General features: G+C 39.9%; 1 pseudogene; it reads right to left on the reverse strand.

Annotated features, from left to right (window-relative positions):
• Gm10327 (predicted pseudogene 10327) lies at positions 668 to 1,867 on the reverse strand (annotated as a pseudogene).

Genomic DNA, 13,562 nt, shown 5'->3' on the forward strand with positions numbered 1-13,562 from the left:
TTCCTAGATGAATTCTTGGAATATCTATGCTCCAAGTGCAAAGGCATCTAAATTCATTAAAGAAACTATAGTAAAGCTCGAAGAATACATTGTTCCTCACACAATAATGGGAGACTTTAATACCCCACTCATCATTGCACAGATCCTGGAAACAGAAACTAAACAAAGACACATTGAAATTAACAGAAGTTATGAAACAAATGGATTTAACCGATATCTACAGAATATTTTATCCTAAAACAAAAGAATATACCTTCTTCTCGGGACCACATGGTACCTTCTGAAAATTGATTATATAATTGGTCACAAAAAAAGGCCTCAACAGATACAAAAGTATTGAAATTACCCCATGCATCCTATCAGACCACCACGGACAAAGGCTGATGTTAAATAACAACAAAAATAATAGGAAGCCAAATTTCACTTGGACGTTGAACTCAATGATACCTTTGTCACACACGATTCAGCTTAACCTCACTGGAAATAGGAATTCTAGATTCAGCCATTGAGCTCTATTTTCAATAAGTATTCCTTTATGCTTGACATTACCTCATTACTCAAGATAGAATATACACTCCAGGAAAGTAAATGGTTTTTTAGTACATTCTCAGACTGAAACACTAGAGTTGTTTGCCTTCTACAAACACAGTTTTTCTTTTTTTTGGGGGGGTGCAGCGAACTTTATTGATGGTATTCAAGAGAGTAGGGAGGGCTCCCTAGGCCTCTCCTGTTATTATGGGGGTCTGGGATGGAAACTGTGAGGGAGATGCTCAGTGTTGGGGGCCGAGTTGGGATAAGGCCTCTCTCTTGCTCAGTGTCCTTGCTGGGGTGGGTGGTCCAGGGTTTCTTACTCCTTGGAGGCCATGTAGGCCATGAGGTCCACCACCCTGTTGCTGTAGCCGTATTCATTGTCATACCAGGAAATGAGCTTGACAAAGTTGTCATTGAGAGCAATGCCAGCCCCGGCAAAGGTGGAAGAGTGGGAGTTGCTGTTGAAGTCGCAAGAGACAACCTGGTCCTCAGTGTAGCCCAAGATGCCCTTCAGTGGGCCCTCAGATGCCTGCTTCACCACCTTCTTGATGTCATCATACTTGGCAGGTTTCTCCAGGTGGCACGTCAGATCCACGACGGACACATTGGGGGTAGGAACACGGAAGGCCATGCCAGTGAGCTTCCCGTTCAGCTCTGGGATGACCTTGCCCGCAGCCTTGGCAGCACCAGTGGATGCAGGGATGATGTTCTGGGCAGCCCCACGACCATCACGCCACAGCTTTCCAGAGGGGCCATCCACAGTCTTCTGGGTGGCAGTGATGGCATGGACCATGGTCATGAGCCCTTCCACAATGCCAAAGTTGTCATGGATGACCTTGGCCAGCGGGGGGGCTAAGCAGTTGGTGGTGCAGGATGCATTGCTGACAATCTTGAGTGAGTTGTCATATTTCTCGTGGTTCACACCCATCACAAACATGGGGGCATCGGCAGAAGGGGCGGAGATGATGACCCTTTTGGCTCCACCCTTCAAGTGGGCCCCGGCCTTCTCCATGGTGGTGAAGACACCAGTAGACTCTACGACATACTCAGCACCGGCCTCACCCCATTTGATGTTAGTGGGGTCTCGCTCCTGGAAGATGGTGATGGGCTTCCCGTTGATGACAAGCTTCCCATTCTCGGCCTTGACTGTGCCGTTGAATTTGCCATGGGTGGAGTCATACTGGAACATGTAGACCATGTAGTTGAGGTCAATGAAGGGGTCATTGATGGCAACAATCTCCACTTTGCCACTGCAGATGGCAGCCCTGGTGACCAGGCGCCCAATGCGGCCAAATCCGTTCACACCGACCTTCACCATTTTGTCTACGGGACGAGGCTGGCACTGCACAAGAAGATGCGGCTGTCTCTGGAACAGGGAGGAGCAGAGACCAAACACAGTTTTTCTAAGTTAGAAAATTATAACAGTACTGGAGATAATTTTCTGTGTAATTTCTTACAATTTTAACAATTTACATCAAATATGGAAATTAAAATCATATTCAGTCACATAATATTTTATAACAAACATAGTCTTCCCTCTCACAAAGCTCAGCATTAGGATATTGAATTTATTTGACTTAAGTGTCATGTAGCTAAATATTAATAAAGCTACTAATGATTTAACATGTACAAGGTTTCTCTACAATAACTGTAGGCAGGGCAATGTGTAATGGAGGCAATGGTTGGTCTCATATGACCCTATCATCTTGTATGCTTATGATATCATTTTGTATGAAATAGGTCACAGATGCTGCCTAAGACCTACTGAGTGTGATTTTAAGAAGGGACTGTTGCCTTAGAAAACTGAAGGATAGTTACCTGAGATCTGTATGAGAAAAGAAAGGTAAATTCTAATAAAAGAGCACTCTGTTATCACTTGGTCCAAGCCCCAGAGTCACTTTAATTCTGTGAGATCATGAAAGGCAATAAGGGAACCTGGACTGGAAGTTATACTTGTTTTGCTGGCAAACAATAGAAAAAAAGAAGAAGCAACAGAGAACAAGCTGTAGAAAAATAATGACTACACAGAGTACTGTAGAGAAATCCTGACTCTATACTGACTTTGCAATATGGTTACTAATAATTCATTGCATAAATGTACTTAAATAATTTAGCAGCAGTATGTTAATCTTCTGGTTATAATTGGAGTATATCATATCATGTGCTTTGCTTTTATAATGAAGTTATTCACTTAACTTATTTATAAAAATAAACTTTAATTATAGATGTAGTCTTAGCTTGGGCTATTGGTGCTGTGAAAAACTGTCATTACCAAAACAAGTTGGGGAGAAAAGGTTTATTTGGCTTGCATTTCCATATCACTGTTCATGATTAAAGGAAATCAGAATAGGAACTCTGACAGGGCAGAAACCTAAAAGTAGGAGGAGCTTATGCAGAGGCCATACATGGGTGCTGCTTAGTGGCAGCTTGTTCCCCATGATTTGCTCAGCCTAGTTTCTTATAAAACCCAGGACCACCAGATCAGACATGTCCCCGTTTACAATGGACTGGGTCCTCCCCTGTGGGGCCATGGGTGTAGGGGAAGAGGTGGGAGGGAGAGAATGCCCATGTCCAACCCGAGTTCCCGTTCTCTGGGCAGGCTGAGGCAGGAGGACTGCTGGACACTTTCCATGCGGCGCCCGGTGGGCATCTGGCTGTATGAAGCCACTGACCCCACACAGCCGAGGGTGGACAAGGGGCAGCCCCTGGTACCAGGTACTCAGTCTCTGGCATCCCACAATGGATATGACAGAGGAGCTGAGAACAGAATAGGGGCCCTGGGGCAGCACTAAGTCCTGGAGATATGGGAAGAGGGGGCAGGGGGAAGAGAAGGGGGACACTGGGTGGTTCCCATACAGGTGAGTGTCTTTAGTTCAGGCCTTGATGAACAGAGACAGTCTATGGTTTTAGAGCTTTATTGTAGAAAGGCAGGGGGAAAGTGAGAAGATAAGTGAGAGAGAGAGACAGAGACAGAGACAGAGACAGACAGACAGATAGACAGACAGAGACAGAGACTCAAAAACCAAAAAAAAAAAAAGAGACAGAGAAAGAGAAGGCTAGTTTTTGAACTAGGTCACTCGTGGTCTTGGGCAATTTGGAGTTCTGATGTAGGTTTCTGTGTGCGGAGAGTCTTTAGCTGGTTCCATCTCTCATGGAAGGCATTGCCATCCTCTGCTACCATTTATGGGGCCGTGGGTGTAGCAGAAGAGGCAGGGAGGAAGAGAGTGCCCATATCTGGCCAGAGTTCCAGTGCTCTGAGCAGGCAGATGTGGGAGGACTGCCAGATGCTTTCCACGTGGCCCTGGGGTGGGCATCTGGCTGTGTGAAGCCACTGACCCCACATGGCAGGGGGTAGACAAGGATCAGCCCCTGGTACCAGGTTCTCAGTCTCTGGCATCCCACACCGGATATGACAGAGGAGCTGAGAACAGAGTAGGGGCCCCAGGGATACGGAACTCCCCTGCGATACAGCACTAGGCCCTGGAAATAGGGGGAGAGGGGGCAGGGGGAAGAGGAGGGGGGCACTGGGTGGTTCCCATACCGGCAAGTGTCCTTAGTCCAGGCCTTGGTGAGCAGAGAGAGTCTATGGTTTTAGAGCTTTATTGTAGAAATGCAGGGGAAAAACAAGAAGATAAAAGAGAGAGAGACAGACAGACAGACAGACTGGCCATGGCCAAGAGGAGAGAAGGGGGAAGGAAAAGAGAAAAGGAGCTAGAGAGTAAGAAAGGTGAAGAGAGAGAGAGAGAGAGAGAGAGAGAGAGAGCTTAGAGAGCAAGGAGGGGCTAAGCAGCCCCTCTTATAGTGGGCTTGTTATCTGCTGTTGCTAGGCAACTGTGAGGAGGCGTCTAGACAGAAAGCCAGAAGCTTGCAACATTGTGTATGTGACTGAAAGCCACAAGCCACTCCTGTAGGGGTTGTTGGGGGCAGTAACTTCAACAGGAGCCAGGGGTCAAGGAGACATGAGGGAACACCTTCTGTCCCATGTAAGTGAAAATTACCACCACAGGCTGTCTGTACATAACTCATTGCCCCACACTCCCCTATCAATCACCAATTAAAAATGCCACAGGCTTGCCTACACCTGATCTTATGGAGGAATTTTCTCAATTGAGGTTCCTTTCTTTTAAGCCAGTCCTGCATGTGTCAAGTTAATATAAAACTATCCAGCACAAACATATTCAAAAAGATAATATTTATTTTAAAAGATATTTGTTTAATATTTCACAAAAATCATTGGCCACTAGACTGGTCATATATTGCCTGGGATCATTCAGGAATGTTAATATTAAACTCTGTAATCTGTCCTAGAAATAACTCAAATATTTATATTTCAAAGATCCTAGAAAGCAGTAAAATTATTCTGAGACCTGAAGTAGGTCAACAAAATGGACCTAGAGCAAAACATGCTTGGAAATGGCTTTATTTTTGTTGGGCATCAATGATACTCTTCATTGTCTCAGTGTCAGCTGAAAGAACAAGATCATCTTTACTGACATATCATCTTCTTGTGAATGTGATACCTCAGGCTACAGCTCAGTGTAATCTTGATATCATATTTTACTCTGATTATTTCCCTTTTGCTTGGGAAAGTAAAATGTTTCTCACCCTAGAACAATACAAGAATCCACTGGTGTTAACCATTCTCCAAAGGCATTCAGTATCAGGGCTTAATTTTGTTTTACTACAGAGATTCTTTTCTCATCCCTTAAGTTCTAGTGACTTCATATTAATCTCCTATGCACTAGCAATTAATTCTTTATTGTAGAAAAGTATGAATTAAATATTATTGATTCATTGGGACCTGGCTTGGTCTGGTTATTCCTTCATAGAGAGTTGGCTCATAGGACTAGAATATTTATATCATCCTATGCTTCCTTGAATTGTGAGCCTGTTATATGTGAGCATAAAAAAATTAGGAAATAAATCAGAAATATAACCTAGGTTTTCATTTGTTTCTAATATGCAAAAAGTGAAGTCTAATGAGATGCTTCCAATTAGGAATAATTAAAATGTAAAATATTAATGAATTTATACATCAGTCATTTTGTAAGAATCATTGAATTTTAAACAATGTAAATAATCATTTTAATTTGCACCACATACTCTTTATGATATATTATTCAAGTGGAAGTCTGCTCACAATTTTTCAAATGTAAATGTGAATGATTCCTTCTTTTAAGGAGTTTCACTGAAGGCACACTCAGTTTCACTTTAAACTATTGGGCAATTCACAAAATGTCCCCAAGTCCTGATTTTCTCCTCGCTTTAATTGTCCTCCTTTACATGATAAATTTGTCCAGTTAATGACTCAAAGCAAGAAAGTGAAAGATTTCTACCAGTAACATGTAAGGACACCAAATAAGGAAACTGAAGAAGACACTAAGGGATGGAAAGCAATCCCATGTGACTAGCAGGAATAATTTTGCATTTAATTACATATTCTATTTAGTCTTCATCAACATTCAAGATACTCATGGTTCTTGGCTTCCTTAATGCAAAGAATTTACACCAGGGACATGGAGAGTCAGCAAGTAGTCAAATTTTAATTTAGCCCTGGTCAAGAGTAAAGGAGAAGGTAAGCACACCATCCAGAGTGTAGGGCAGCCTCCACTGAGCTTCAGTGTCAAGACTGTTTCTATTATCTATATTACCAGGCTTGACCTACAATTTCTTCTTATCTTGCCCACCCATGGGATATCCTGGGGGTGGTCTCTTTCTTGGAACAGGTGAAATCTTTTTTATATGTCATCTTTACCCACAATTCAGTCTGTTAAACTGAAAAAATATGTATAAAAGTATAACTACTCACAGAGTTAAGAAGTTTGCTAGGGAAAAGGGCAGCAATGTCAAATGCATGATCCTGAAGGGTGAGGAGTATGTGCTTCCTGAGACCTGGTCAGAGTTTAAAAGACCACCAATGTTCTCCCACTTACTAATCTGACTGGCTTAGCAAGCTATTTCATATCATACTCAGCTGAAGCCCCCTTACTCCCCTACCTCAGTGTTTCTTGTGATGCCTGATCACTCTGTCGTGCTTTAGGCAAAACCACTGTTATGTCTCTTAAACCAGAATCACCCTCAGTCCAGTTGTTTTTCCTCAATAATTTTCCATATTGTTACCTAAACCCTGAAATCTGGCTTAATATTTTCACTTTTCCATGGTATGTTAAAAACTGAGTCCAAGATTCTGGTTCATTCTATTATTCTGAAGATGACTCAATAGTTTGATTAATCATCAGCCAGTTCTCTGTACTCAAATAGTGAGTTTCCAGTTATTGATTCCCCTCAGAAAATAATTAACTGCTGCACAAACCCAGAAAATATCCTGGATATTCTATCACCAGGTATCAACTGCCTATCCTGTTGATTGTTAGTGAACAAAAGCCAACTGGACATATCCAAATGAAAGAGATAGTCTTCCTCATTACTTTAACAAGGGGGAGGACTGAAAACTTTTTTGCTTAGCTTAACTTTAGATAAGCTTCTGGATCATATTCTAGATTTTTCTCTGCATGTCTCCAGATAAATGTTAGAGAAAAAATTCCTTGCAATGCCATTGAAGAAGTCTACCCCACACTTTAGATGGCCACTTAAATTTGATGGGGCTCCTTATCTTTCCTCTTTCTGCAGGTGATGACCAGTCACCCTGATTGGCCTCAGCAAATATCCTGTTGATTCAGTGTGCATGGTATTTCCCTCACTCCTATCTTCCTGGGTTGTTCACCAATTGTATGGTTTTCACTCCTCTTTGTCCTAAACTTGCCTATAAATCATTCTGAGTTGCTCTCAACTCATTTCAAAATCATATTGCACTGGTCCACCATAAGGATGGTCTTTCTTATAATATTTTACTGGCTATTACTGAAATGCTTTTTATGAACAGTGTACCTTGACAATAAAACATAATATCCAAAAATAAGAAATTGGAAAAGAACAGTAAACTATAAATTCCTTTCTGCTCATTATTTCTTGTATATAGTTCTGCATAGGTTCAAGAATATTCCTTTCTAATACTCCATAAATCACTGTAATGAAATACTATATTTTGTATAAACATATTAGAATTAAATTATTCTTATTTGCAACAAAATACTTGACTAAGATACTCCTGCAACAGATTCAAGCTATCTTGATACTCTCTGCCATCAGGGATCCTGAAAGAATAAATCTATCTAACCACAGAACCACTGGACTCAGGGACCATAGTAAATCATTCTCTTCATAAATAGATTCATGTATTTGCCACATCGTAAAATAATGTAATACAAGCCAGGTTTAGTGGTGCACACTGTTAATGCCAACTCTCAGAACCAGACTAGTCTAAGGCCAGTCTAATGTACATAAGTGAGTCCAGAACCCTCACAACTCTATAAGCACACCCTGTCTCAAAATAACAACAGCAAAATCTCCAAAACAGCAAAAGAATATAACATACACCACAACCATTTCAAGTGTCATTGGTTTACTCTATTTATTTCTGCATAAAAGGGCAGGGTGGTATATGTTATCTTAACCAAATGGTCATAGAGTAAAGGCTTATCCTCCAGGTCCTGGTGCTATTAGAACTTAGTAAAAGGGCCTAATTGGAAGAACTCATATGTATGGATGCATGACCGTGAATGGTATATTAGCTCTTAGGTTCTTGCTTTTGCTTCTTGTTACAGCCAGTGGTTGTGTGGAGAACTGCTTTGCTCTGCCACATTCTACAGTGTGCATTTTCTGGCCATAGACTATAAGTCAGCACGGTACTTAACAACACTTGAAACCTCAATTCAAAATCAATTTTTGATCCAAATAAATTAGCCATTTTGAGTATTTTTTTACAGAGATGTAAAGCTGTACAACTTGGATTGGTTCCATTTGATGACTGCTATGAATGCTGCTACCTTATATGTTGATGATACAAATTTAGTAAACATTTTGGCTATAGTTGCTTTATTAATTAATTTTTTTCATTGAAAATTTTAGACTGGTCTCTTTTAGTTATTAAAATGACTTAGATTAAATGTTTAACCATAAAATTAATATGGCATGGGTTGAATTAGTAATACATGAAAACAGAACTAGGTTTTCATCCTTATACCTTGTGATTATACCAGCAAATGTTTAATCTTTGATTTTTATGTCTTTATTGCAAATTGACACTTGTTATATAGTTTTGAAAAAGCATATATCATATTTTCCTTTATTTCACACAGCACATTTTATCAAGCTTACTGATTTTAAACAGAATGAACTAAAGTTTAATTACAAGTATAAAGGAATTTTAAATGATTGTTTGATGCTAAATTAATTGGGGATTTAAAAAGGTGAACTTAGTATACTCATAAAAGATACCTACAAGCAGTGTTTTATGCTTTCTGTTGAACTATTGTTTTTTTTGGTTGGCTGGTTTTTGTTTGTTTGTTTGTTTGGGTTTTATAAATGAATCCAATGCTAGTAACTCCCATGGAAATTCATGTTATGGAAAACAGTCTAGGCACAAGTTAATCATTTTGTCCATGAATTATGATTTATAACTAATAGTTAAATGAGAAAATGCATTAATTTTAATATTAAAATACAGCTCTGATTTTCACATTTTCATTTGATTAATTCTCATGGTGATTAGCATTCTACACCTCATTTATATCCCAGAAGAATTTTAAGGGGATTTTTTTCATGTTTCTGAGAAATATCTTGTCAATGTTTCACTCTGCTCCACAGTCAAATGATGTTTCCAGTCTACAACAGCTCCTAATGGAAGAAGCACAGGACATTACTTAAGTAAACAGAACTTTACTGTCTATGACTCACCCTACACATCACTGAGCTATAGTATGGATTAGTTGGATACTTCTCCTTACATCACAACAAACTAAAGCTTACTGTCTGACACTGACCCAGATTTTGTAACCTTGGAAAAATATCAGAGAGGTCATGTTGTAACTTCAGGGAGCAAAGCAAACATTGGATACTTATCTGCACTGACCCAGAACACTGTAACCTTCAGGAAAAAATTGATCTGATGAAACTACATCTAACTAATTAAAGAGGTCCGGGTGTAATGAGGTTTCACTTCTTAAACAAAAGCCCTGCTAATATTTCTTCTAAGACCATCATCTGCATGACCTTGCAGTTCTTGATTGGTACTAATCTCATCTTGGCAGGCTGCCTTCTCCTATCAGGATATGTCAGCTATGAAAGGACCAGCAGGGCCATTGCCATCCTGATTGTGAACATCCTGATGTTTGTGCCAGGATTTTACCACCTGGTTATTATCTGCAGAGCCTTCAGAGGCTGCTAGGACTTCTCTGAGTGAAGTACCAGACTATGAGGACTAGCCCACCACAATAGAGAGAAGGAGGACTTACAAGTGGGACTGCACGACTTTGGCATGTGGAGAAATATACCTGGAATTAAGAAATTCTTTAATCTGTGCTCCACACTGCCTCCATATGTCCTCCCATGAGTATTTTGTTCTCCCTTCTTAGAAAGACTGAAGCATCCACACTTTTGGTCTTCCTTCTTGAGCTTCATGTCATCTGTGAATTGTATCTTGGGTATTCTGAGCTTTTGGGCAAATATTCACTTATCAGTGAGTGTATACCATGTGTGGGTTTGTGTGTGTGTGTGTGTGTGTGTGTGTGTGTGTGTGTGTGTGTGTGTGTGTTTGAGAGAGAGAGAGAGAGAGAGACTGGGTTACCTCAATCAGTATGATATGTTCTAGTTCCATTCATTTGCCTAAGAATTTCATGAAGTCATTGTTTTTAATAGCTGAGTAGTATTCCAGTGTGTTAACGTACCACATTTTCTGTATCCATTCCTCTGTTGAAGGACATCTGGGTTCTTTTGAGCTTCTGGTTATTAGAAATAAGGTTGCTATGAACATAGTGGAGCATGTGTCCTTGTTATATGTTAGAGCATCTTTGAGACATATGCCCAGGAATGATAAAGCTGGGTCCTCAGATACTACGATGTCAAATTTTCTGAGGAACAACCAGATTAATATCCAAAGTAGTTGTATCACCTTGCAATCTGACCAACAATTGAGGAGTGTTCCTCTTTCTCCACATCCTCAGCAGCATCTGCTGTCACCAGAGTTTTTGTTCTTAGCCATTCTGACTGCTGTGAGGTGGAATTTCAGGGTTGTTTGGATTTGCATTACCCTGACAACTAGGGATGCTGAACATTTCATTAGGTGCTTCTCAGCCATTCAATATTCCCACAGTTGAGAATTCCTGGTTTAGCTCTGTACCCCATTTTTAATAGGGTTGTTTCTCTGGAGTTTTGTCTTCTTGAGTTCTTTGTACGTATTGTATATTAGCCCATGTGTTCATTTCTTTTCCCAAATTTCTCTTCTATTAGTTTCAGTGTATATGGTTTTATGTGGAGGCCCTTGATCCACTTGAACATGAGCTTTATAAACTGAGATAAGAATGGATCAATTTTCATTCTTCTACATGCAAACACACACAAATGAATAAATAATAAAATCTTTTTTAAAAAACAGCATGACACTGGTACAAATACAGATACAAAATCAATGAAACAAAGTCTAAGAACCAGATATAAACTCAAGTACCTATGGCTACCTGGTTTTAGAAAAAGATTCCAAGAATATGCTGTATGAAAAAGGCAATGCCTTCTGCAAATGTTACTCACAAAAACTGGATTGTCATACATAAAAAAATTAAACTAGACCCAAATATCTCATACAATATCAAAATAAACTTTCATTTTACCCAAAGACCTAAATGTAAACCCTAAAACGCTAAAATTGGTATGGGGAAAAAGTAAGTATAATACTTCAAGACATTGGCATAGGTAAAGTCTTTGTGAATAAGACACAGGTGCCCAGGAAGGAACCTCATGGAACTTAAAAGCTTCCTACAGAAAAGGAAACAACTGGGTGAAGGAATAGCTGATCGAATGGGGAAAAATTCTTGCAAGGTATACACCAAACAGAGGATTCATATCTATGACACTCAAAGATCTCAAAAAGTGCCAGGCATGGTGGCACACACCTTTAATCCCAGCACTCTGGAGGCAGAGGCAGGCGGATTTCTGAGTTCGAGGCCAGCCTGATCTGTAGAGTGAGTTCCAGGACAGCCAGGGCTATACAGAGAAATCCTGTCTCAAAAAACAAAAACAAAAAACAAAAAACAAAACAAAAAAAAATCTCAAAAAGTATATAACAACTAAGTAAGATGCTAGTTAATACATGAGTTGATAAAAGGAGCAAAAAGTTCTCAAAAAAAATCAAGTATGTTGGGGCTTAAGTAATGTCTCAGTGGTTAATAACACTTTCTTCTCTTCCAGAGGAAATATATTCAGTTCCTAGCATGGATCTTGGGAAATTTACAATCACATGAAGCTTCAGCTCCAGGGAATATGGCACCCTCTATCTTCCATTGGCACCTACACACATGTGGCATACACACACACACACACACAAAGAGAGAGGGAGGGGAGAGATACATGAGATACATACACAAGAACATAAATAAAATAAAATTTAATAGTTGATGTGCAAATGGCCAATGGGTATTTTTAAAACGTTCAGCTTCATTAGCCATGAGAAAAATTCAAAATTAAGAGTACATTGAGAGCTTGACTCACTCTAACTTAGAATGGTAATCACCAGAAAAATAAATAATAACAATGCTGGTAAGAACATGGACCAAGGGAAACCTTTATACATGACCATTGAGTATTTAAAATAGTCAACCAACATGAAAATCATTATGGCAATGTCAAAAAAAAAAAGTAAAAGAAAGAAAACCTAACAAGAGAAACTTTCAAATGGCCCAGCTACACTATGCATTGTTTTTTGTCTTTTTAACCCTAAGACTCCAAGTCAATACACCAAGAGAATATAAACACAAAGTGACTATTGCACTGTTCACAACAGCTGTCCTGGAACCAACCTAGGTTTCAAATAGCAATGATATGGAAAAAAAGGGGTTTTTTTCAGCTATAATAAAATAAATTCATGCCACTAACAGGAAAAAATTAGTAACAGAAAACTAATTATGTCAGTGTCAGAAAGACTTTGTGTATCCAGACACCATATATGTATAACTTGTAAGTATTGCTGACATGAAGGTAGAGATGAATCTGTATGTCTACAGAGCAAAGGTGACTAAAAGGGCCAAGAAAAGAGCAGTGGGGCATGAGTAAAATATACTTCAAGTACATTGCTGACTTGTGTACAAATGTTCCTGTTTGATAAAATATAGGCATAGAAAGAAACATTATTTTAGGATACAAATATGATGATACAGTAAATAAATGTTCATCCATAGGTGAAACCTACAATGAAACAAAGTTACACACATAGGTGCCTTGTGAGTGTGATCACACAAAATGGCACAAGAAAGACTCCATTTAAATTCCAGAAACAATTTGTGTAGTACATTTGGTGATTTCAACTGTTATTTGAGCAAGGCTTTAACAACTCTTTTTTTTTTTTTTTTTTTTTTTTTTTTTTGGTTTTTCGAGACAGGGTTTCTCTGTATAGCGCCACCACGCCCGGCTGACAACTCTTGCTGAATGTTTTGAAATAGATTTCCAAACTGTCTGGCAGCTGTCAAATCATAGTTCATGCACAGTAAGACAGGTTACCTAACTCAGAGAACCAGAAAAGAGGCAGAAGATTTATGGCCATCTCCTGAGAGGCTCTACCAGAGCCTGACAAATACAGAGGTGGATACTCGCAGCCAACCATTGGACTGAGTGCAGGGTCCCTGATGAAATAATTGGAGAAGGGACTGAAGAAGCTGAGGGGGGTTACAACCCCATGTTGGAAGCAATAGTGTCAACCAACCAGACCCTCTGGAGCTCCCGGGGACTGGACCACCAACCAAATAGTACACATGGCTCTGGCCACATATGTGGCACAGGGTGGTCTTGTTGAACATCAGTGGGAGGAGCGGCCCTTGGGCCTAAGCGGGCTGTAAGGCAGGAGTGGGTGTGTGGATGGGGAAGCACCTTCATAGAGTCAGGGAGGGTGTGGGATAGGGGGTTTTGGGAGCAGATACCTGAAAAGA

The sequence above is a fragment of the Mus musculus genome, chromosome 10 (assembly GCF_000001635.26).
Source record: "Mus musculus strain C57BL/6J chromosome 10, GRCm38.p6 C57BL/6J".
In the NCBI taxonomy this organism is placed as follows: domain Eukaryota; kingdom Metazoa; phylum Chordata; class Mammalia; order Rodentia; family Muridae; genus Mus; species Mus musculus.